The 26,116-nt window shown below is 27.6% G+C and overlaps 4 long non-coding RNA genes across 5 annotated transcripts; all 4 read right to left on the bottom strand.

Moving 5' to 3' along the window:
- Positions 1-2,123: 2,123 nt before the first annotated feature.
- Positions 2,124-3,122, bottom strand: LOC140670465 (uncharacterized). The gene is made up of 2 exons (XR_012047567.1): positions 2,656-3,122; positions 2,124-2,379 (listed from the first exon to the last, which is right to left on the bottom strand). It is a non-coding gene; the product is annotated as an uncharacterized lncRNA (long non-coding RNA).
- Positions 3,123-5,554: 2,432 nt separating this feature from the next.
- Positions 5,555-6,261, bottom strand: LOC140670223 (uncharacterized). Its single transcript, XR_012047498.1, has 2 exons — positions 5,893-6,261; positions 5,555-5,630 (listed from the first exon to the last, which is right to left on the bottom strand). It is a non-coding gene; the product is annotated as an uncharacterized lncRNA (long non-coding RNA).
- Positions 6,262-10,024: 3,763 nt separating this feature from the next.
- On the bottom strand, positions 10,025-13,194 carry LOC140670425 (uncharacterized). Of its 2 annotated transcripts, none has more exons than XR_012047552.1 (3): positions 12,774-13,194; positions 11,282-12,676; positions 10,025-10,260 (listed from the first exon to the last, which is right to left on the bottom strand). It is a non-coding gene; the product is annotated as an uncharacterized lncRNA (long non-coding RNA). The 2 variants fall into 2 exon arrangements; XR_012047553.1 differs by having other exon boundaries at positions 13,128-13,142.
- Positions 13,195-16,867: 3,673 nt separating this feature from the next.
- Positions 16,868-17,788, bottom strand: LOC140670351 (uncharacterized). Its single transcript, XR_012047547.1, has 2 exons — positions 17,468-17,788; positions 16,868-17,116 (listed from the first exon to the last, which is right to left on the bottom strand). It is a non-coding gene; the product is annotated as an uncharacterized lncRNA (long non-coding RNA).
- Positions 17,789-26,116: the final 8,328 nt, after the last annotated feature.

Raw genomic sequence — 26,116 nt, forward strand, 5'->3', positions numbered from 1 at the left:
ATTGCTCGATGGGATCTTCGAGCGCAGAAGGAGGTAAATGTATCAGGAAAAATTAAAAAATTTGTAACAAAAAAGCATTTAATGTCAAATGCAAATTTAGAAGCACAAAGCAATTTATTTATTAAAAATGTAAAATATTTTATTATACAATATAGAATTGAAATTATATATACTTCGGATCAAAGTGAATTTCAGTTAGAATTTCATTCCAGTCGTTAACTGTCATCCAAAGGTGCAAAAAGAATAGAGCGTATAGTATAATCCATATCGGCAACTACACATAGATATACTGTACAACCCATTGTTTCCAATGATAGATTATTATCACCTCTTTTTATTGTTTTAAAAGAACCTACTGGAACATTTGGTCCAACGGTAAGAGAAACAATGTTTAAAGAAAATAATATCTTTGTCATAGCATCAAAATCCTGAAAATTAATATCGCATTATTCTGAGATCTGGATTAAAGAAGTGTTTTTTTCCAAACGTTGGACCAAAATCAGCTTTGTTATTTTTAAACTCTTGGACTGACACTTGTCTTGATATAATTCGAAGAAATAAATTAGATTTTATAGAAAATATCAATTTGTTAGCTATACTGGCTGGAACAACGAGGAAAATACAACTGTTAGATGTATTTGGTTTTCGTTTATGGAAAAATTTTGTTAAGCATTTTTCGGATACCGTCATGTTTTTGGATTTTGAGGTCAACCTTTATTTAAGAAACAATATTTTAAAATTACAATCAAATTAACAAACAATCAATTTTCATCACCGAGATTTAAAAATTTATTTAAATATGCATGGTATAAAAGTGGTTATTTAGAAAAGAGGCCAAAAGAATTTGATAGACATCTAGTCAAAGAAATTTTCTTCGTTCGATCAGTTCTATTTTTAATTTACAAAAATATATTATTTTTGTCATATGAGTAAAATTATTATTTATTGCCATAATATATAATAACATAATTATAATTATTATAATATATCAATATATTATATTAAAATTTCAATATATAAATTATTTATTGATAATTCATAGTTATCTCTGATATTACGAAGAAAGAGTTGTCATCAGCGAGTAGCGAACATCATGAGCGCATACGAATGAGGCGTATAGCAATATAGAGATATTGCTAACTTATTTCTGAAAAATGTAATCTCGAAATACAACTTTATCATATATGGTTGATTTTGTTTAAATAAGTTTGCTATAAGTTTTGCAATATGACAAATTTTAAAATTTTCAAAAATTGAAGAGGGGGGGGGGGGGATTTCGAAAATTTTGATTATGCAGTTTTAAAGTATGTACATTGAAAACCATAAAACTTTTATTGGAAACTTTTTTTTATATCTCTTATCGTTTCGACGGTATTCGCTCAGAAATAAAAAAACCGATTTTTTTCAAGAGGGTGTTTCACCCTCTTAACGGTCGTAAGAGCACATACAAAAAAATACGTGTCTTCTATTTTGACCTAGACTACAACATATTCAAAGCGTATTAAAATCGGAGAAAGACATTTACATACCTTTCCTTGTAAGAATTGTAACGTATTTGAGTTATACATGTTTCTTTATAATTTTTGAATTACTGAATATGATGATACTAGTTTAATTTATCTAAATCTATAGAAATATGATCAAAATTTGTCTTGAAAATAGTTAATTTTATTTTAGAATTATTAAAAACTTTACCCTTCTTCGGTGGAAATTAGTCTATTTTAGTTATTGTCTGTTCTATTTCAAATAAAATAAACCAATTTTTGTTTAAAAAGTATAAGTATACTTAACAACTAAATTATACATGTTTTCTTACAATCTATTAATTTACAATATACAGTTTACGGTCTATGGTTTCTGCTAATTTTAGAATTTATTGTTATATACTTATGTACATATGCGAGCAAATATATCCATTAATACGTAAAAAGATAAAAAATAAAATATATATATTCTGCTTAAAATTTCGAATATAGAAAAAACGTATTATTATGATATTAAAAATTGTGATAAATTTAAATATTATAATTTTTATTATCATTACAAATCACAAAAATAAATTGTTTCTTTAATATACTTATTGATAAATTATTTTTATTTTATAGGTTAAATAATATTTCTCCTTCTTTAATACTATTTATTTTATTTTTTTATTCTTTTCATTTACATATAGATTGATAGAACATATTTTGTCGATCAAAAAACATTCATAAAAGAAAATGAAATAATACATTGGAAATAATATTCAAATAGTTTCCATTTATTAAGCTTGTGCAGATTAATTGTTAGTGCCATCATTAGGATATTTTTGCCATTTAATTATACATGATTGTTGACAGGATTATTATTTTTTATGTTGTCATTATAAATCTAAAAAATCTGAAAAAACATACAATATCAAATTTGAAATGAAATATAATTTATCTAAAATATTTCTATATGCAAAAGAAATTACAGGATTCAATAGAAATTTAAAGTGTATATAATTCATAATTGTGACAACTAATTGTATTTAATATCGGAATAAGCGCTATTAAAAGAAAAAACAATTACTATATATCATCTTTACTTTTTAAATTTATATATACATATACATGTAATATATATATATAATTTTGATTATTTATAAAAACATTATTTCAAAAGCTTACTTACATTGCAAAATCATTATCAAAGGACGCTGAAGCTTCGATTTAAGATACAATCGTTATATGTTCATCTACACATGTTCTTGCACAGATCTCGTCTAGTTTCTTTATTATTCGTTTTTGTACTGTAACAGTTTCGTGAACATGGTCAGCAATGACTCCACTAGAAATAATAATTCCTAGAATCAAGACAAGCACGAACACAAAAACAAAACTTGTCTTCATGATTTATCTCTTCGAAATACTTAGTGGAGCAAGATTTAAGTTCTAGTGCATTCGTCTGCACCTGTACGACTTTATAAGAAAACTTGTGCATAATAAAATTTTTATCTAAGCAATGAATAAATTCTATCATAATTTTTTATATTGCACTTTTGAAGTAAATACGATATTTAAAAAATGAATATTATTGAGATATAATAAACAATGATGTTTTAGGTCACGCTCTTCGTGATCCATGTGCACATTTCTTTACAATATATGTAAGATAAGAATTAATAATAATTGTCATAAATACATATATTTTATAATCTATTTATTATTTCAGAACATATCAAAAAGTAGTCACGATTTTTTTATTTCTTATCAAGAGAGACATATTTTTTACTAGTGTTATAAAATATACAAATTTTATATGTTATGAAAAATATCTATCTGAAAAATAGAGATAAAAAAAGAGACAGAAAAATAAAAAATGTTTGTTGTATTATCTTTTGTGTTCCATATGTACTTGTGAAATTATGTTAAGTATATATTTAAGCATATTTAAACTTATATATTAAATATTAAGATATATATATATATAAAAAATTTTTTTATATAACAAATATTAAGTAATTTATTACAACAGCAATTTAATACGCATTATAACAATAATTTAATATTGGAATTCTATATATATATATATATATATATAGAATTCCAATATTAAAAATAATAATGGCACTTTGTACAAATCAAAAGAGTTATAAGAACTTATATATCTCATTTTTTGTGCAAATGAGAATAAGTTTTGCGTATTACAATTATTTTCGTCATTGAAAATGTAATGAAATTATAAAACTAAACTATATTATAAATAATTAAATAACTGCAAATTTGACACTAATTGAATTACTATTAAAAGTGACTTATTCCTTTTTAAGGCGAATTTTGACCACTTTTCCACAGGCTTAGACCAATAAACGAGTATTTTCGTATTTAGCAACCCAAAAACTATGAGAGAACTATAAGAAAATATATGTAACATACGTTACACTTTCTGGGCAAAAATCAGTACATTTTACCCACCCTTCTTTACGTGTAATATGTTGTCGATTAATTGTAATTTATAAATTAAAATAAATCTTTTTTTATTTAACGTTATTTATTTCTTCGAATTATATTTTCGCAATTTGTGACAATTTCTAATATATTTTATGGAATAAGACATTTACAATATATAAATCAATAATTTTACGTGAAAAGGAAGATATATTCAAATGCATATTTTAAAATAACAAAATTACTAACATGTACATATATTCACTGTAAATTATTGGAAACAATTCCTTATTTGATTTCATAGATGTGTGCTCATAATAAACAGTTTCAAAAATATAAAAAAAGACATTATAACATATCGAGAATTTTAACAAATATCAATCAATTTTTTACAAAATGAGATATTGAGGCACATGAAAGTTCTATATGCCTTGCATATTTTACAATAATTGTATACTAATTGATCTAATAATTATAAATGTAGAAATAAATACAAAAATATTTAGATGTATTATTATTGTATCAAATGCGAATTGTTTTTTTCTCATTCCTGTAAAGTTGCGATTCCAGGCTTACGCCACTATATTGTAAAACTTTCAGTATAAAAAAAATAAACCTTATTAAAATTTTTAGAACTGATATGAATTACTTACACTATACAATACATTAAAAATTGAATTTATTTATAGAAAGAGCATCTTTGATAACATACAATTTTTATTTCATATTTACCTAATAAATGATTAACGAGTAAATGTATCAAGCAGTTGAAACAACTGAAATAAAATTTTAATATTAAATTTTAAATATTATAATAATATTAAATACAATATGAATTTTTAATATTAACTCTACAGTAAAATATGTTTTTATGAAAGAAATTGAAGGACGATGGATAAAATAAGCCGAATTTTGCGTAAGAAGTATAATGTATTACATAAGTCATATTATATGTTTTCTTATAGTTTTTGAACAAGTTGTATTTAAAATTAATGGTTTTATCTAAATTTATTTAGAAAAGAAAAATTGTCAAATTTTATCTTAAAGAAGTAAAAAATAATTATTTTGAATTATTAAGAATTTTACATTACATTTCTTAAAAAGAAATAGATGTTTAAAAAGTGTAAGTTTGCCTATCAAGTAAGGTATACTTTCTTACGTATGTTTTCTTACAACGTATTAATTTACAATCTATGGTTTATAATCTACGGTTTCTGTTAATTTTAGAATTTGTTTTTATATACATACACGCGCGTATATATCTATTAAAACGTAAAGAGATAAAAAATAAAACATACGCTTGAAATTTCTAATGCGAAATAAACATGTTAAGATATTACTATAAATTGTGAGCAAGTTAAAAATTAAAGTTATTATTGTCATCATAAGTCGCAAAAATAAATTGTGTCTTTAAAAAACTTATTGCTAGATTATATTAATTTTACAGGTTAAAACTTCTCTTACAGGTTAATACTTCTCCTTTTTCAATATTATTTATTTTAATTTTTTATTCTTCCCATTTACATATAAGTAGAACATTTTGTCGAACAAAAAACATTCATGAAAAAAAATATAATAATACATTGAAGAAAATAATATATTGTCATTTTTTTAAGATTGCTGAGATTAAATTTTTAGTGTCATTATTAGAAGATTTTCGCCATTTAATAGTATATTCTTGTCAGGATTCCTTATGTTGTCATCATAGATCTCGAAAATCTGTAAGAAAATACAATGAGAATAATATTGTCAAATTTGAAGTAAAACATAATATCCAGAATATTTCTATATACAAGATTTAATAGAAATTTAAAGTATTCGTAATTTATAAGTGTCACAACTTATTGTATTTAATATTGAAATGAGCGTAAATTACGAATACTTTAAATTTATATATATATATATTTTTTTTTTTTTTTTCAATAAACCTTATTAGTTAAAAAACTTTATTATTAAAAAAATATTTAAAAAATTTACTTACGTTATAAAGCCATTCAGAACCATCATAGAACGCTGAGAGCTTTGATTTATTACTCTTTTTTGTGTGTACATACTGTTTTACAGAAAATTCTATTAATTAGTTTTATAAATATTCTCAAGTCGTTTTGTGAATCATCAGCTGCTGTAGCATCTTCAGCAATGACTCCGGTAGAAATAGTAATTCCTATAATCAAGACAAGCACGAACACAAAAACTAAATTTGTCTTCATGGTTTATCTCTTCGAAATACTTAGTGAAGCAAGATTTAAGTTTTAGTGGAGATTGCATTCGACTGCACCTGTATGACTTTATAAGAGAACTTGTGCGTAATAAAATGTTTATCTAAGCAATGAACAAATTTTATTACAACTTTTTATATTGCTTTTTATATACTTTTGAAGTAAATATGATATTTAGATAATGAGTATTATCGAGATATATAATAAAAAATGGTGTTTTAAGTCACGCTCCTCGTGATCCATGTGCACATTTCTTTGCAATATATGTAAGATAAGAATTAATAATAATTGTTATAAATACATATATTTTATAAATATTTATTATTTCAGAACTTATCACAAAATAGTCACGATTTTTCTTATCAAGAGAGACGTGTTTCGTATCAAGTCGCAAACAACGACATGTTTTTTGATGAGTGATGTTAATATTATTTTAATTTAAGATAATATTTTCAGCTGCAGCTTTATCGATAGTTAAAAACATGTATATAATTTTATCTAAAATAGAGATAAGTTTAAATATTGTTCTTTAAATCATGTTCTTTTATTTTTTAATAACATTTTTAGAGAATATTACGTTTTTTCGTGCGTGATTATATTTAGACAGTGTAATAAAATTGTAATAAAATACTTATAGATATGAGATTAAATATTATAGGCACATATTAAGAAAACAACACGAAATGTTATAGAATAATAAAACTAGAAAAATAAGCAATAAAAAGCCAACGCAGATATACAGCGTATGAAATAATAATTTCAAACATTAATTAAATAAAAATTTTATTCTATATGTTTTAGACTCATTTCTTCTTTAGTAACTGTATAACAAAGAAAAAGAGATCAAACAAATAAAAAAAAGTAAGAATAAACGTAAATGTAATAGTGCATATATATACTCTGTCAAAAATTTTGAGTATTAAATGTACATCTTAACCTCACAAACATCCGATTAAAAAAGTCTCTTCACTCTGCCATCGTAAGAGAAGATGCATTACAAAAGAGCGCACACTATAGAAACAACAGAAAAACAATAATATTTAATAAACCACAGAACTCAAAAAAAAAGGGAAGCACATAAAACTAGCAGAAAAGGATAAATTCTTAATATGATGATGGAAACATTACGATTAATCAATATAAACATAAGATGACAAGAACACACTAGCGCGCTTATTTACGTATACTTACAAAAAATATATAAGTACCAAGTGTAAACGAATACCATGAAGTCAAATTGATAAATTATCGACAATCGACAACAATTAAACACGCATTATTTAATTTATTCGCTCTGGAGGTTTAGGTCGTTTTTTTAGCTTTTTATATAAATTTTGATATAAATTGTCTCAGATATTAATCTCTTTCCCAAGAATGGCACCTCATCCAAAACTTCAATATTATCCCAATCAAACTCATGATTCAAAGGTCTATCTACGAAATGTTATTTTTTTCGTGATTTTGTCGGTTCTATTGTCATAAGAAAAAGTCTTTTGCCAAGTTCGACGATTATAATTTATGAAAAATAAGTAATGAGTAAATAATGAATTTTTTATTGTGATTTCCACTAATAGAGCTATTAAAGCATTAAAAGTGCGTAATAATACAGATACAATTGTATTTTTTATTTTATTCTATTTTTAACACAATAATTTCAACACATAATACTAAAATTTTAAATATTTTGTAATTTTTATTTTTCTTTTCTAATTAAAAAAAATGTATTGCACATTAATTCATAGTTGATGAAAGATGATTTGTATTAGTAGAAATAATTGTTAAACTTATTTTACTAATACTGCGTCATATATCAATATAAATATAATATTATGCTATAAAAATTTTATACCATGCTTGGAGCTGCATGTAAATTACTGTTATAATACGTATTACAATACTGTTACAATAAATTACTTAATATTTAGTAAACAAAGGAAATTTTATACATTAAAGCTGCAAAAATTTAACAAGATATAAGTATATTTATTAAGTTTTTATAACTCTTTCGATTTGTACATAGTGCGATTATTATTTTTAACATTAGAATTTTCGCCTACATACTTAAAATATTTAGTATACAATATTCATGTATATTTACTTGAGAGTTGAATATTAAAAACTATCAATTATTTCCAGTTATTTATATAATATAATTATTGCTTTCTAATATATTCTAAAAACACTACTATAAAAATTATTTAACTATATATAACAACAAACATAAACTTTTTGCAATGTTGAATGTTTTGAAAAAATCTGTTCACTCCTAATGCATTATTAAAGTGTCATTTACAAATTTATCTCATCCCTTTTGTAAATGAGAGACAGTTTTGTATTGTAATTATTCTCGTCATTGCAAATGTAAAGTTTGCGTATAATATATTGTCAATTTATTGTAATTTATAAATTAAAATAAATCTCCTCTTTATTTTTATATTTAACATTATTTATTTCTTCAAATTATATTTTTGCAATTTGCGACAATTTCCAATGTATTTTATTGACAAGACATTTAAAATATAAAAAGATAATAATTTTATATAAAAGAGAGGATATATTCAAATGTACATTTTCTTAAAATTACATTAATATATATTATATTTATTGCAAAACATCGGGAAAAATTAATTCGCTTTCGTAACTGTGTCTTTCTTATATACATTTTAAAAGACTAAGAAAAGATAGTATATATAAGATATCGAATTTTATACATAGAAGTATATCTCCAATTTTTTACAAAATGAGATATTACGGCACGTGAAAGCTCTTGCATATCTTATAATAAAGCTGTATTCTAATTGACCTAATAATTATAAATACAAAATATATATAAATACAAAAATAAATACAGAAATATTTAAACGTATCTCTGGGTATTAAATACGTTAAATATTAAATGTTAAATCGTTTTTTCTCATTCCTGTAAAGTTGCGATTTACATTTTAGTCCCTGTTGAATACTTTTTTGATATGTAAAGAAAATATAATTTATTAATTTATTATTAGAAAATTTTTAGGTCTAATGTAAACAAAATCATATTACGTACAATCATAAAATACATAAATATTGGAATTATTTATAAAAAATAGCATTTTTGATAACATATAATTTTTATTTCATATTTACTTAATAGGTGATTAACGGGTTTTATCAAGAAGTTGAAACAACTGGGCCTTAATAAAATTCAAGTATTAAATATAAGATATTTTTTAAATATTATTTTTAATACAATAAAATATGCTTCTTATGAAAAAAATTAAAGAATGATGGATAAAATAAATTAAATTATCTCTGAGAAGTAACGTATTTAAGTTATACAAGGTTCCTTACAGCTGAACTGCTGAATATAATGATACTAGTTTAATTTATCTAACTCCATGTAAAAATGATCAAAATTCGTCTTAAAAAAGTCGAAAATAATTATTTTGGATTATTAAAAATTTTACGTTACATTTCTTAGGTAGAAATTAGTCTATTTTACTTATTGTCTGTTCTATTTTAAATAAAATAAGCCAATTTTTGTTTAAATTGTGTAAGTATGTCTAACAACTAAATTATACATGTTTTTTACAACCTATTAATTTACAATATACAGTTTACGGTCTATGGTTTCTGCTAATCTTAGAATTTACAATATTTTTATATACTCATGTACATACGCGAGCATATATATTCATTAAAACGTAAAGTGATAAAAAATAAAACATATTCTGTTTGAAATTTCGAATGCAGAAAAAAACATGTTATTAAGATATTATTATAAATTATGATCAACTTAAATATTACAATTTTTATTGTCATTACAAATAAATTGTTTCTGTAATATACTTATTGCTGAATTATTTTAATATGTTATAGGTTAAATAATATTTCTTTTTCTTTAATATTTATTTCAATTTTTATTCTGTTTATTGACATATAGATAAGTAAAACATATTTTATCAACCACAAAAATATTAATAAAAAGAAATAACATTGAAAATATTGAAAATATTTAATATTTTCAGTTTCTTAAAATTGTGTAGATTAATTTTTTAGTGCCATCATTAGAATATCTTCGCCATTTGATTGTACAAGATTCTTCACAGGATCGTTATTTATGATGTTGTTATTATAGATCTATAAAGAACCTGAAAGAATATGCAATGAAAATAATATCACATTTGAATTAAAATACAATTTATCCAGAATATTTCTATATGCAAACGAAATTACAGGATTAATTGAAATTTAAAGGATACATAAATCATAATTTTGACAACTTATTGTATTTAATATCAGAATGCGCGCTATTGAGAGAAAAAAACATTTACTTATAATATATTATTTTTATTTTTTCAATTTATATTTACAGAGTTTCCATAAAGTCTGTCTCCACCCCTATATTTCGGAAACGGTTCAAAATTTCGAAAAATTGCGAAACACGTATTTGATCATTTCGAGGGGCTATTCTTTTATGGAGGTTGATGATAAAATAATCGATTAGAAAACATACATTCTGAAATGTTTTTCTGGATATGTCCCTACAAGTTGCCGTAATTCTCGCGTTAAGATCTTCGATACTATATTACGTTTACTAGCAGTTTTGTATACTACTGACTTGAGACATACGCCGTTTGTGTACGCACATCCCAGCAGTGCTGTAACTTTCAATTCTCATTATTCAAAAAGTTTTTCATGCAAAAATATTTTATTATAATGTTTTGAAAAGCTCTCGAGATAAGCTATAAGAATATGTAATAAAAAATAAGGGGGTGCCATTATGTTCAAGGGAAGTCGTTCATTTTAAACCTTCTTTGGAGGGAGGAACAACCTTCCTGACCGCTTTAAAGGAGTAGTTTCTCTGATCAAACACGTGTTTCGCGATTTTTCGAAATTTTAAATCGTTTCCGAAATATAAGGGACTTTATGGGCTTTGTGGAAATCCTGTATACACGTAATATATATATATGATATACATATATATTTATATATTGTTGCGTCCGTGACGTCTGTATCTTCCGTAACGAAAGAAGCATCGATTGACTCTCAGCTGCGTCGGAAAATCTATATATTGATTTTCAAGTAGAAGACAAACGTCACGGACGCAACAATATATATTATTTTTAACAAACTTTATTATAACAAAAGTTATTTAAAAAATTTACTTACATTGTAAAATCATTTTCACAGAGAACGCTGAGAGGTTCGTTTTACACTACCGTCGTTATGCGCTCCGATTCACATACTCTTGTACAGATAGATTTTTTTAATGATTTTACGAATATTTTTACTATCTCTTTTACTCGATCAAAAGGATCTTCAGCAATGACTCCGCTAGGAATAGCAATTCCTAGAATCAAGACAAACACAAATACAAAAGCTAAACTTGTCTTCATGGTTTATTTCTTCTTTATGGAAATATTTAACAAAGCAAAATTTAAGTTGTAGTAGAGATTATATTCGATCTGTTTGACTTTATAAAAGAACTTGTACGTAATAAAATTTTTATCTAAGCAATAAACAAAATCTATTACGCTTTTTTATATTGCATTTTTCAAATAAATATGATATTTGTATAATAAATGTTATCGAGACATATAATAAACAACGCTGTTTTAAGCTCCTCGTGATTTATCCAGACATTTACAATATATAGATAAATGATAAGAATTGATAATAATTATCATATATATATTTTATAATGTCGTTATTTTAGAACTTATCAAAAAAATAGTCATGATTTTTCTTATCAAGGGAGACATGTTTCTTATCAAGCGAAACATGCGTCTCTTGTCATAAACAGCGAATATTTTTTTCCAGTGTTATAAAAATATACAAATTATATTGTGAAAAATACTTCTGAAAGATAGAGACCTTTTATATTATATATGTACTTTTGAAATTATATTAAATCTTGAGGACATATTTAACTTATATATATTACATAAATTATATATTATATAAGTATTAAATCTCAAAATATGTAAAAAAAAATATATATATATTTATATTTATATACCTATATCTGTATATATACAATATTAAGAATGAGATATTAATAATATTTTGAAATATTTCTCAATAATATAATTGAGAGCCTTAAACGATAAACAATAATAATTGAACAAAATTGGCATGTAGAGCATAAACAAGTAATGTTCTTAATAAGAATGGTAATGTATTTCAAAAAATTCGTTAATGATATATATTATATAGTATATATTAAACTCAAGCAAACGTTTCGGTCGAATTTTTTCATCTTCAGCGCAAGAAATAACAAGAATAATAGAATAAAGTAAGGTTACAACTCATCGGTCAGAGTATAAAAATAAAATTAATGAAAAAACAATTATCAAAAATCATAAATATCTTAAACAATTATCATAGCGGATGGAAAGCAATCGTATCGTATTAAAACCGGTGACGTGGTTATTTTATAAGATGCTGTTAGTACCATATAAAATGTCTGAGCTATAGAGATACTTCTGACGTGTAGATCTATGTTGAAAATGTGTGCTCTTCCCTGGTTCTTCCTCCCAGAGGAATGTCAACATGATCGATCATCTATAGATTGTGATTAAAAACAGAAAAAAAACTAAAATAGATGTACATAAAACGCACAATTCTGTAATGTTGAAACAAGTACATATTTATAACTTACATTAGTAATTTATTCAATTGAAAGGCGATGTGATGAGAACGTACGGAAAAAGCGAGTGCTAGCGAAACTTTGTTTTAAGACCGTTAAAAATTAAATAAGCAAGAGAAAACATTCCCGTGCCGATACAAAGGTAACATATAACAAAAGGTGACACTCACAGTTTCAAAAATTTGTTTATAATATCGTTGTACAAGAGATAAAAAATTTGTATACGTTTGCATATTAAGACCGTTCTGCTGTCTGTTAATAAATATAGTCCTTTTGTCCTTTAAATAAGGCTCATTATCTAGTATCTTCACCTCGCTCCATTTAAAATTATGGTTGTAGTTAACCCAATGGTCGGTTATTACTGACTTGTTTATAGAATTTCTTTCCATATGGAGACGGTGTTTCGATATTCTAGTACTGAGTTTCCTGCCCGTCTGTCCATATGAGACATTGGAATCATCGCAATTGTTTTTATAAACTATGTCAGTTTTACAGTATTTTGAAATAGGATCTTTATGGACTTTAATATATTTTTTAAGTTTATTTAGACTGTAATAGGCTACTTTAGTGTTTAGATCGCCCGTGATATTTTTAAAAGTGTGGACAAACAGGAAATGCATCGTAAAATAGGAGTCACGTTTTTCTAGTGGCGCAATGTTATTTCGTATTGTTGTTAAATTTGTTGATTAAATATTTTATGCGATGATTTATAGTTTGGAAGATCATATGTAACGGGTAATTATTCTGCAGTAGAATATTTATTACCAATTTCAGATTGCCAGCATGAAAACACGGATGAGACAGCAGAAAAGCCCTATCTGCGAGACCGATGACGGTGCCTCATTTTTGGCAATATGGGTTTTGGGAAAAGAAGTTCAAATATCTATCTGAAAACGTCGGTTTATGATACCAGTTATATGTTATACTGTTGTTTAAAATCAAAATTGTATATCTAAAAAATTTAATTTGCTTTATAATTATAATCTGTTTCCAATGTAAATTGTAATCTTTCATTAAAAGAATTGAACGTGCAAAGAGTGTCATTTATCGATTCTGAGGAAACAGCAATCAATATGTCATCAACATACCTAACGTATATGAAATATTTCTAATGTATATTTAGATTAGTTTATATTATTTATATATAACTAATGAAATAATAATAAACATTTATTTGTTACTAATTTTTACTTGAGGAAGACTTTTTCAATCTTTTTATAATATTTTATATAAATATTTCATCCGTTTTATGTAACATTTTTTATTTGTATAAATGATATCAAGATCGATGACTGCTTTAGCCGCAGCTTCAGCAGTAGTTAGTAATAATGTATATATAATTCAATATAAAGATAAATATAATTATAAGTTTAAATATAAATATTGTCATATTCTTTTATTTTTTTTTTAAATTTTTAGGAAATGTTATATTTATTCCTCTTTGTAAGTGCACTCTTGGTGCGTGATTATTTCTAGGTAGTAATAAAATTGTAATAAAATAATCTTTTGTAGATATGATAAATATTATAGACACATACTAAGAAAATAATACTAAATATTATCTTTTTCGTGATTAAGTCGGTTTTATTGTCGTAAGAAAAAAAATGTTGCCAAAGTCGACGATTATTGTTTATAAAAAAATGAATAATAACTAAATAATAAATCTTATATTATGATTTCTACTAACATTGCTATTAGAGCATTGAAAATCTGCAATAATACAGATATAATTGTATCTCATTTTATTCTATTTTTTAACACAATCCTTTCAACATACTAAATCATAAACACATCTAAAATTCTAAATATTTTTGTAACTTTTATTATTTTTTTAATTTTTATTATTTAATTGTAAAAAAAGTGTGTCGGACATAATTTCATGATAGATAAAAGATGTTATGTGTTAATAGAAACAGGTGCAAAATTTTTTTATGTAGCGATGCGTTACATATCGATATGAATATTTATGCTATAAAAATTTTATGTCATGCTTTGTTCTGCATATTAATTACTATTATAAATGCATATTACCATACTGTTATAATAATTAATTAATATTTAATATATAAGGAAAATTTTACACATAAAAGCTGCAAAGATTTAGCAAGATATAGGTATTACAAGTTATTATAACTCTTTTGATTTGTACAAAGTGCGATTATTATTTTTAATATTGGAATTCTCGCTTACATGCTTACAAAAATATTTAGTTTATAATATTTGTGAATATTTATTTTGGTAGTTGAATACTGAGAACAAACATTTATTTCCAGTTATCTATATAATATAATTAATATGCGTTTTTTATTATACTTCTTAATATTTCATAAAAAGCATTATTTTTTAATATTTTATAAAAAAAACATTACTATATAATAATTATTTAACTGTATAACAACATACATAACCATGCAAAGTTGAAAAGATCTATTCACTCCTCATGTATCATTGAACTGTAATTTACAAATTTATCTCATCCCTTTTGCAAATGAGGGAAAGTTATGTATTATAACTATTTTCACCGTGTACGTTGCAAATGTAAAATTTGCGTGTAATATGTTGTCAATTTATTATGATTTATAAGTTAAAACAAATCGTTTTTTATTTAACATTATTTATTTTTTCAAATTATGTTCTTGCAATTTGCGACTATCTTCAATTTATTTTATACGTTTGTTTATAAGACAAAATATTTATAATATAAAACCAGTAATTTCGTATGTAAAAGAAAATATATTCAAATATAGATACATTTTCAAGTTACACTAATATGTATTTATTCACTGCAAATTATTGGCAGAAAATTCTATGTTTGATTTTGTAGCCATTATATACACCTTAAAAGATTAAGAAAAGACCTTATATATAATATATCGACAATTTTATAACATAGAATATGAAAACATTTGAAAACTGTATATGCCTTGCGCATTTTATAATAAAGCTACATGTTACATGATCTAATAATTATAAATACTAAAATAAATACAGAAATATTTAGATTAGATAGATTAGATAGAAGTTCATTAAAATTTTTAAGACCTACATTAACAAAATCATACTGTACAATACATTAAAAATTGAAATTATTTCTAAAATATATCCTTGATAACATATAATTTTTATTTCATATTTATCTAATAGGTGATTGACGGATAACTTTATCAAGAAGTTGAAATAACCGGTCTTTAATAAAATTCTATAAATTAAATATAATATTTTTTTTAATATTAATTGTAATAGAATAAAATATGCTTTTGATAAAAAAAAATTAAAAGACGATAGTTATTAAAATAAGCCGACTTTGGAAGAAGTGTAACGTATAAATGTAAGTTATATTTGTTTCTTTATAGGTTTTAAGTTGCTCAATGTAATGATACCAATTTTATTTATCTAAGTCCACGAGAAAATGGTCAAAATTCGTCTTAAAGAAGTTGAAAATAGTTATTTTGGATTATTAAGAATTTTACGTTATACTTCTTAGAAATCGGTCTATTTTACTCATCATCCGCTTTAGGCAAGATAAACTAATTTTTAAAAGTATAAGTATTATACCTAACAAATAAATTATACATGTTGTTTTATAATTTATTAATCATTTATTAATCTATAGTCTATAGTTTCTGTTAATCTTAAAATTTATAATACTTTAATACGCGCGCGTATACAGGGTGTCCGGTAATTATCGCCTCATCTCTCTAGGGCAGATAGAGCAGGTTAAACTGAATCTAAAAGTCCTCTACCATTTTGCGATTTGCGCAATAATTATTAAACTATTAATTAAAAACGCTCAGCGAACGATATTATATATATATATATATATACAAAGTGTCCGGTAATAATCGCCCCACCTCTCTAGGGCTGATAGAGCAAGTCAAACTGAACATAAAAGTCCTGTATTATTTTGCGATTTTCGTAATAATTATTAAAATATTAATTAAAAACGTTCAGCATATGCTTAAGCATATTGTTAAGATATTACTATAAATTGTAAGTAAGTTAAATATTATAATTATTATTGTCGTCATAAATCGTAGAAATAAATTGTGTCTTTAATATACTTATTGCTAGATTATTTTTATTTTATAGGTTAAATAATATTTCTCTTTCTTTATTACTATTTATTTAATTTTTATTCTTTTCATTTCTATACATATAGATAGAACATATTTTATCGACTAAAAAAACATTCATAAAAGGAAATAAAATAATATACTTTAAATAATATTCAAATATTTTCAGTTTCTTCAGATTAAATTTTTAGTGCCATCATTATAAGATATCTTCGCCATTTAATTGTACATGATGTTGACAGGATTGTTGTTTTATATGCTGTCATTAAAGGCTTCAAAAATCTGAAAGGAGATACAATAATACAATAATAATAATATTATCAAAATAAATAAAAATACATAGTAGGATATAATGAAATGTAAACAAAAGAAATATAAACACACGATATAACGAAAAGATCATACAAGTAATTACAAATTTCTAAATCGCATAATACAGGAACCAAGAGAGGACGCCACAAAGTATTACTAAGGAATGTATCCCCATATCATATGAAATAAAAATGTAAATGATCCGTGAGGTATAAATTAATCTGAACATTTAGCACTATTTATACATATTTATATTATATTATAATTTATATTATTTTTGATAAATATATCTCATTTTTTATTTATAAGAAATTTACTTACATTTTAAAGTCTTTATATGAATTTAGAAACTTCTTGTTTTATTTTTTCCAAGATTTCTGTAAAGATGTTTGGTTTAGGATCAGGAACAGCTGCAGCAATGACGCCGCTAGGAATAGTAATTCCTAGGATCAAGACGAGCATGAATACAAAAGCTAAACTTGCTTTCATGGTTTATATCTTCAAAATTATTTGTTACTGAAACAAATTTAAGTTCTACTGGAGATTATACTCGAACTGTCCGACTTTATAGGAAAACTTGTACGTAATAAAATTTTTATCTAAGTAATAAAAACTTTTATCAAAAATTTTTATGTTGCATTTTAACAGTGTGGATTTGACACTTGCATATAATAAATATTATAGACATATAATAAACAATAGCATTTTATAGTTTCCATAATTCGTTCGAATGTACTCTTTTAGTATAAACAAAATAAGGTTGAAAATAAATATAATGTAAAGCTGATTATAATTTTCATAAAAATTAGATGTACATTTTATGACGTAATAATTTGAGAACTTATCAAGAGACACATGGTCTATCTTATCAAGGAAAATGTGCTTCATGCAGAATCATGCGCAGTAAGATATTTTTTATTAGTTTCTAATGTATACAAATATATATATATATATATATATATATATATATATATTTTGTGACAAATAATAATATAAAAAATTATTATCAGGAAGAAAAAGATAGAGATAGAAGAAAAGACAGGGAAAAAGGAAAAATTTGTTTTATTATCTCTCAAATATATTTTTAAAACGTTATATTATATTATAAAAAATTATCAACGTTTGCTTTCAAATATTTTAAATATGTATATTTGAACTAATAGCATAAACATCTCTTTATTTAAATAAATTTTATTTGAAGAACTTTTCATTTTTAAATGACATTTATATCGCAACTTCCGCAGAGATGAATTATTTGCAAACATTATTATTTTTTATTTTAAAGAAAGAGAATCTTTTTAAATTATAAAAATATATATATATATATATATATATATATATATATATTCTTACAAATAACATATCCATTTAAAAGTTTTTATCTTGATCCGATAAATTACTCTTCGATCTTTTGTTATTGAGAGAACATGATATGCAAGTTAATTAATGTATAGATATTGTACATATCCACTACAGAACAAGCACGAACTCGATGCACTAATTTCTATTTCATCTACGTCTATTTTGCCTTATGTGCTATTGAATTAATTCGCACGTTTAGCATTGTGTTCATCTCCAATATTAGAAGCATGACAGCATGAGCCGAAGTAAAGCGCAAATTTTTATTGAAACAAAATGAACAAATGGCTAAATGCGATCCCGCTATTATGTTTCTCGTGTATGTACGTCTTATTATTAAATCTCTGCTTCATTAAATATTTTGCTGCTTCGTGCAGTCTTACACTTAACTTCTCCGATTGCATCCGCACGGACGCATCGCACGGCACGAGGTCAGAATGAAATTTTTCCCTTTAAAATGTTACCTGTATGCCCGACGGCGCGGCGGCGGATACCTGTAGGTTGGCCGATTACAAAGGAATCAACGGCGAACAATTGGATTTCTCTGGTCGAGCAACGCCGCATTCCCGAGGGCGAAGTTCATGGGCGCATCCAGAAATTCGATTGCCGCATGAAGGAGCAGCGCAAGCGGAGAACGATACTGCAGATTTTGCCGCAGCGTATTTCTCGTAACGAGTGCGTACGTCGACAATTTTTGCGTAATATTATCATGTCCACAAAATCGGATAATTTTTAGGGAAGATGTATCATCGATTAATAAAAGGAAAGGAAACAAACGTATCATCTCATATATTTTATTTCATATATTTTATATATTATTTTAAGTTTTTATATTATATTTTAAAATTCATAAATTTTGCGATAAATTATAAATAATCAAAATTTATTACATCCAGATTTGTAGATGACTGGAGCCATATCTCTATTTGTTCAATGCAACATTATATACATACATACATTAACTGCGTCAAGTTGGCCACTGGCGTTGCGAAATATTAATTGCCACACGCAACTCGTATCCAGCAAGATTGCGGATGACGGATACAGCATATACAGTACCCGTCGCCCCTTCCTCATTATCGTAACAATTGATTCGAAACTCTTCGTCCGTGTAATATTCGATATCGCATCCACCGATGTTCAATCTATCCTCGCACCGAACGTGAAACAGTAGTTTTGATCTCGATTTCAAGCTCACCCTCGAGGGACCAATAATCTCTCAGCTGGACATTAAAAGCCAACGACAGTGCGTTGTGACGATCGGCGATGGACCCCGCGGCACACGATAGAATAGCTCCCTGGTGGCCGCGTTAGAGTCGCATTCATCCCCTAGGAAAAGCGAGATTGCACGGTAACCCCCACGACCGCTCGATTCCCGCGTAATTTCGTCATTTGGTCGACTTTTACAAAATTGCGCTTTTTCTTTTCTACAGTGGTCGTGTTATTCGATGAGAGAGGGATGAACCAAACACTTTGTCAAGTTTTTAGAGGAGAATTTTTCGAACAATTAATCGAATCAGCATCGTATCTGTAAATATTGCTCTACGATCGAGAGGCGATAAATATTTTAACCAAAAAAGGTGTTTTAATTTCCTACATTATATTCTAAAAATAACAATATCAAAATAAAAAATTATATAAAAATTAAAAATTAATACAAATAAAAAGAAATATAATTTAAAAAGTTAGCGCTGCTAAGCTAAACAATATGCTAATGAAATTAGCAGCGCTAAGTTTTTTAATTATATTTTATTTATTTGTATTAATTTTTAATTTTTATATCATTTTTTATTTTGATATTGTTATTTTTGTAGAATATAATGTAGGAAATTAAAACAACTATTTTGTGTAAAACAACTTTTTTGGTTAAAATATTTTAACAAGTTTTTATCTTCACTTAGCACAATTTTTTTGACATCATTAATTTTTGTAAGATATATATATTTAACACAAAAATTAAAATAATTTATAAAACAGTTTTTATGGTTTTTTCATGGTAAAATAATATTATTTTGTGCAGATTAAAGTGACTATTTTGTAAATTAAAATAACACAAGTTTAGAAATAGATTTTTTACATTTAACGCATAGTTTTTTACGTGGGACTTAGCATCTTTTTTTTAAAAAAAAAAGGTAATTTTTTTAGAGTTCTAATAACATGGAAATATTTTTATTTAGATAAGTTTTAATATTTTATTTAGATACATTTATTTCATATTTTATTTTGAAAATATAATAATCGTACCTGTACTTATATCAGAAACTTTTCTCTAATCTCGCTAAGTTTTAATTTTTAATATATTTCTTTCATATTATTACACGCAGAAAGCTCAAAATTTTTTATGCGTAGTTGAGATATAATTTTTCCGTTACAACTTGCAAAAGAAATAAAAATCTCGTCTTTCAGTTTGCCTTCTGAAACGTCTACGAGCGAGAAACAGCGTAATTTTGATAATTGCCACGCATTATGTACGTACATGCATGCATATGCAAAACGACCGACACGCGGGATCGAGCGACACGTGTACTCTGTACATGTATAATTTTTCGCTGGTACTGGTCCGCCTCTTCTATTTCTCTTTTTATGCCGGGCGTGGCGTTTCAAGACTGCATCTGCAACACGCGAATGCGTCCCTCGAGGGCTCATCAAAGCGTTGCGCGCCAAACGCACCTTGCCCGTATGCACCTTCCTTTCCTCGTTTCTGTATAATCTCGATCATTATCCACGGTACAGTAGCTTGTACTTGTATTGTACTCTCGTTCTCCGAGATACTCGGTATTTCTTTATTACCGTGCCATTACGCGAAATTGTCGCAGATAGAGCTGAAAAGTTGATATCGCGTTTGCATTTAATGTATTATTTTAACAATGGCGATAAAATAAAATAACAAAAAAATACGATATAAAATAACAAAAAATTTATATATTATAGTATAAAAATGTAAAACGCATGTTTTTTCAGCGAAAAATTATATATAGAGTACACGTGTCACTCAGGTCGTGCGCACGTGTATCGGTTGTTTTGTATAACAATATCTATCATGACTAATATATGATTTGTATGTAAAAATATTGAATCACCCTTATCATTGTTGAAGATATGAATTTCTTTCTGAATCACAGAAACGTGTCATAATTTTATTTTTGTTATTTTTTAATAGTGTTTGGCATATTATCTTCACTGAATCTTAAATTACGTAATATTATCGTAATTAAAAGGAAAATATTTAATAGAAATTTTATATTATCAAAATAGTACAACATAAGCATTGGCAATCTTACCCAACTTTTAAGGAAAAGATGACCATAGTGACGGAAAGATGACTATAATATTTATAAAAAAATAGTGAAAACGAAAATAAAAATTATAGGTCATATAATAATTTACATATCATTATAATATGTTAACGTCGATTACGATAGCTTAATTGTAATTTATTCGACGTTATAAGTTTTTAGTGGACAAATGAAAAACTTTGCAGCTAGTCAAAAGTAAAAATATATGATATAAGATTCACAATATCGTTATTTCGAATAACGTATGCATATAAACTACTGTAAATATCGATTATCTTTGATAATGACTAAAAAAGCGCACTATGTAGGGATTATTGAAAAAATTACAGCCATCTTTTCCGTATGGCCATCATCAGGGGCGTCATTACGATTTTTCCCGAGTCCTGGTCAGTCAATACCCGGGGAGGGGGGAGGGGGGGGGGGGGGAATTCGAACTTTAAAATAAGATGTTTACTTTTTAAACTAAATTTTTTTTTGAAAAAATTATTTTATGTAGATTCCGAGGTCTGGAATTCCATACCTTGACTACAGTGAGCCCAGTACCAGGGCTACCAGGGTCCTAATAACTAGGCCCCTGGCCATCATACCCTAGTTTACCCTATTAATGTTTGAAAGATAATGTGGCTTATGTATTATAAAATCACGCAAGTAAGGATTTTGCGGAATTTATATACACAGTTTCAATCTTTATTTATTCTCAGATTATGTAAAAGAGAAAAATGCGCAGAAGAGTAGAAAAATATATTCCGTTATCAAGCACGTATTCGAATCAGCAGATGCATGAGAATCGATACCGCCTTGCGGAAAATCGGAGAAAAGTTTTTGCGAATCGGGGCGAAAGTCAGTGCTTCTCGTCAATTTTCTTTCAGGTCAAAGAGCGCGGACTCGAAAATTCCGTGACTCAGTCAAAGACCAAAAGGCGAGAGAATTTCATTTACGTCGTTCCGACGTCGTTGCTTATCCGAACGATGTAAAATTTTCGAGGAACGAGCCAATCGCGCGTATATCTGCCGTTCCGTGCAGATGCACGGGATGAAGAGGATCGATACCGCAGCGTATCGTATCGTGGAAAATCTGTGGAAAAAAAATTCGACGGATCGAGGAGCCCTTTTTCGGAGCGAACTCTCTTTGAACTCGTTGGACACGGAAGACTTCCGAGATTTCGGGATTCCGTCGCCGCGCGATACCAAAAGAGCGAGAATTTCACTTACGTCGTCGATCTTGGCTTATCCGGGCAGCGTAAAATTTTCGGGAAACGAGTATAGATGCGCGTACATATATGTATACATGCACACATACACCGCTGGTCGCATATCGAGAGAACCCAGGTGCACTATCGCCATCGTGGACGATCGGCTCTAAGCGAGAAGAAACCGGGCATTACCTTTCCCTTCCAGCCCTCTCACGTACCGTCCCTTTTTCTTCGTTCCGTCGGCATATCGGACACGATTTTTCAAAGCGACTCACGTCCTCTCAATGTGTGATATGCCTTTCAAGCGACACGAAGCCAGGGGAGACACATACGTACGCGTATCTTATACTCAACCGATGTTATATATATTAATGCATATTATACACGAGATATTCCAAAGAGAGAGAGAAAACCAACGAGCCCTTTTATCTATGGATTTTTTCAAAGCCAAATGTCAAGCCGACTTTTCCTCAACGTCAAGAGAGGACTGACAATGAGAGAGGAGTCATCTTTTGTTGGAAATAAAAGATTTTTTTCAGACTAATGCTTTAAAAATGCAAACAAAATAGTTGAATCAAACATTTTTAACTATACTTTCTTTAAATATATATTCCAAAAAAATTATTTAATATAAATTATATAAAATAAAATCTTACGATGGACAATGGAAGGATCTTACAAAAAAAAAAAAAAAAAAAAAAAGACTTTACTTTCACATCAAAATTTGCACAATAAAAGAAGACTGCTCTTTATATGCAGGAGAAAAACACTTTTTCTTTCTTTAGAAAAAATAGGAAACAAAGGAAACGTTATATGCTCATATTATTACGCTGCAAAAATCTTACAAGAAAGAAGGTAGCAGAGCTTATGCTCGAATGCAACGACACGACATAGTCCTGTCGAGTCACGCTTAAGCAAATATTGCTCGTGTTTGAAGCGTGTAATTCAAGCGACAATACGATCCCATCATAGTGAATGCACGTAACTAGAAGCTTTCCTCTTGCTCGGTACGCTCTTTTGTCAAGATCATTGTCGTTCAGTAGAGAGAGAGAGAGAGAGAGAGAGAAACGCGTGCTGCTTTCTGCAGATAACGTTGGACGTCTGCAGATAATCCCGTGTTGAATGCCCCCGTCATTCGACATGGAAGAGCTTGAAAAGTATATTCTAGCCCTCTTGAAGATTTTCTTCCTCCGTGTGAGAGCGTGTTTCGAGTATACTTTTATATGCGTTACACGCGTATGATGCTATACCCTATTTATCCCAATCGCCAGAAATATCGCTTTATGCTTTTATCATTATTATACTTTTCGAGAAGAAAAAACGCAATGAAATAAATAAGATATAAATAAATAAAAATTGTATCTTTCAACTTGGCAGCATGATAGCAACCAATACATTCGACCGAGTGGTAATTTTACACAATAATTAATAAGAGTTATGCATATACACATGCGCGCGATACACACATATACCGCGTAATGTAAAAAATAGTTTGATAAAAATGCAAACACCATTGTCATCTCTTTTTGTCGGGAGTCTTGTAGTATGCATAGTCACGCAATAATTACGTGAGTTTTTCAGATGCAGACGACGGCGATAACGGATGTGTGTGTGTGTGACAACGATGACAAATCCATTTTTGTGATCGTACACGTGAATGTGCGCGTGTAGACAGTGACAGATGCACAGCTGAGAGATCGTGCCTATATATCGCGGTCTTTGATTTTCCACAGCTGCCGAATCTCGCTTCGCGAAATCTGAATTTTTATACGAAGGCAAAAGTGAAAGAGGGTAAAATCACCCTGTCAAAGGCAAGCATATTCGCTCTAGCGCGGGACCGAGTGATTTATATTGAAATAACACCGTCAGGTAAACGAATAGATTGACGGATAAGCCGGCGTACGTGTGTGCGTATGTATTATATTTTATCGCGTGTGTACATCTGCGTGCGCACATGTGTATATTTTATCGCCAGGATGTATAGTATACGATGAAGGATATCTCTCCCTCTTTCTTTCCGCGAAAGAGTGGCTTGGCAATGTTCAAGCTCGCTGGAATAGCTCGAGAATTGCCTTGAGAGGATCATCCTTATTTGGAAGAGCTGGATGAAAATCTCTCGTTTTCTTCAAAACCTTCTTCTCGGAACTTATCGCCGATCGGAAGATGACCCAAGCTCTTAGAGTTGGCATTGATAAGCCGCAATCGAATCGAGTGGAAAACGAATTTAAAGTGGATCCTAAGTGACATACTTAAAAATACGGGGCGATTTATTTCGACTCTCTGGCCAACTCAGCAAAGATAAAATACACACGTGCGTGTACGTATGCGCAAGTTCAAAATTCCACCCACGTAATTTTCGGGTGAAATAAAAAATGATTGAATTAAGTAAGTTTTAGTTGCAAAAATTTAATTGAAATCATTTATATGTATTTAAAATTTAGAAGGCGCTTGTCAACAAAAATTAGATATATACTATAATAAAATCTTGCTTTGATGGCGAATATATATTATTGGATTATAACGACAAAATCTGTTTTATTAAGAGGCGTTTCTCTAAACGTTGAGATTCTTCACTAACAAATAATGGCATTTCTATTGTATGTAAATTTCTCACTTGCAAGTACAACGCGTGTACATGAACGACAGGATAGGGAAATGCACATACGGATACAAATGCGAGGCGGATTGAGATACGACTGCGGATACAACCTGGCTGTTAGTTTAGCTCAGTTTAATTTAGTTTAGTTTAGTCAATAGCTCAGCCCGTTATTGTACTCTGACGCTCGGCGTGCCAGCGAGTGCCGAAGGACCACCCTCTTCATTTGCATACCGGGTGTGCTCGCGTAAATACTCGACTTGGAAAAGTCTGCCTTTGGCACATCAAAGGGACAGCGGCGCGAATTAACAATTCTCTTCTCCCTCCCCTCATCGCGCAATCCCATCCCGCCCGCAAACAGAACCGATGAAATATCAGCTTTGAATGTGACGTCATTATTGCGTATTTAGAGAGGCTGCACTTTGTTGTGCGTTGATAAAACGCGATTGTCACCTCGACTCTTGAATCTAAAAGACAATAACATTCTTGAACTAAACGAAGCAAATTTAACGGACAGTCACTTTTGA

This window comes from Anoplolepis gracilipes, chromosome 10 (genome assembly GCF_047496725.1).
Source record: "Anoplolepis gracilipes chromosome 10, ASM4749672v1, whole genome shotgun sequence".
NCBI classification, from domain to species: domain Eukaryota; kingdom Metazoa; phylum Arthropoda; class Insecta; order Hymenoptera; family Formicidae; genus Anoplolepis; species Anoplolepis gracilipes.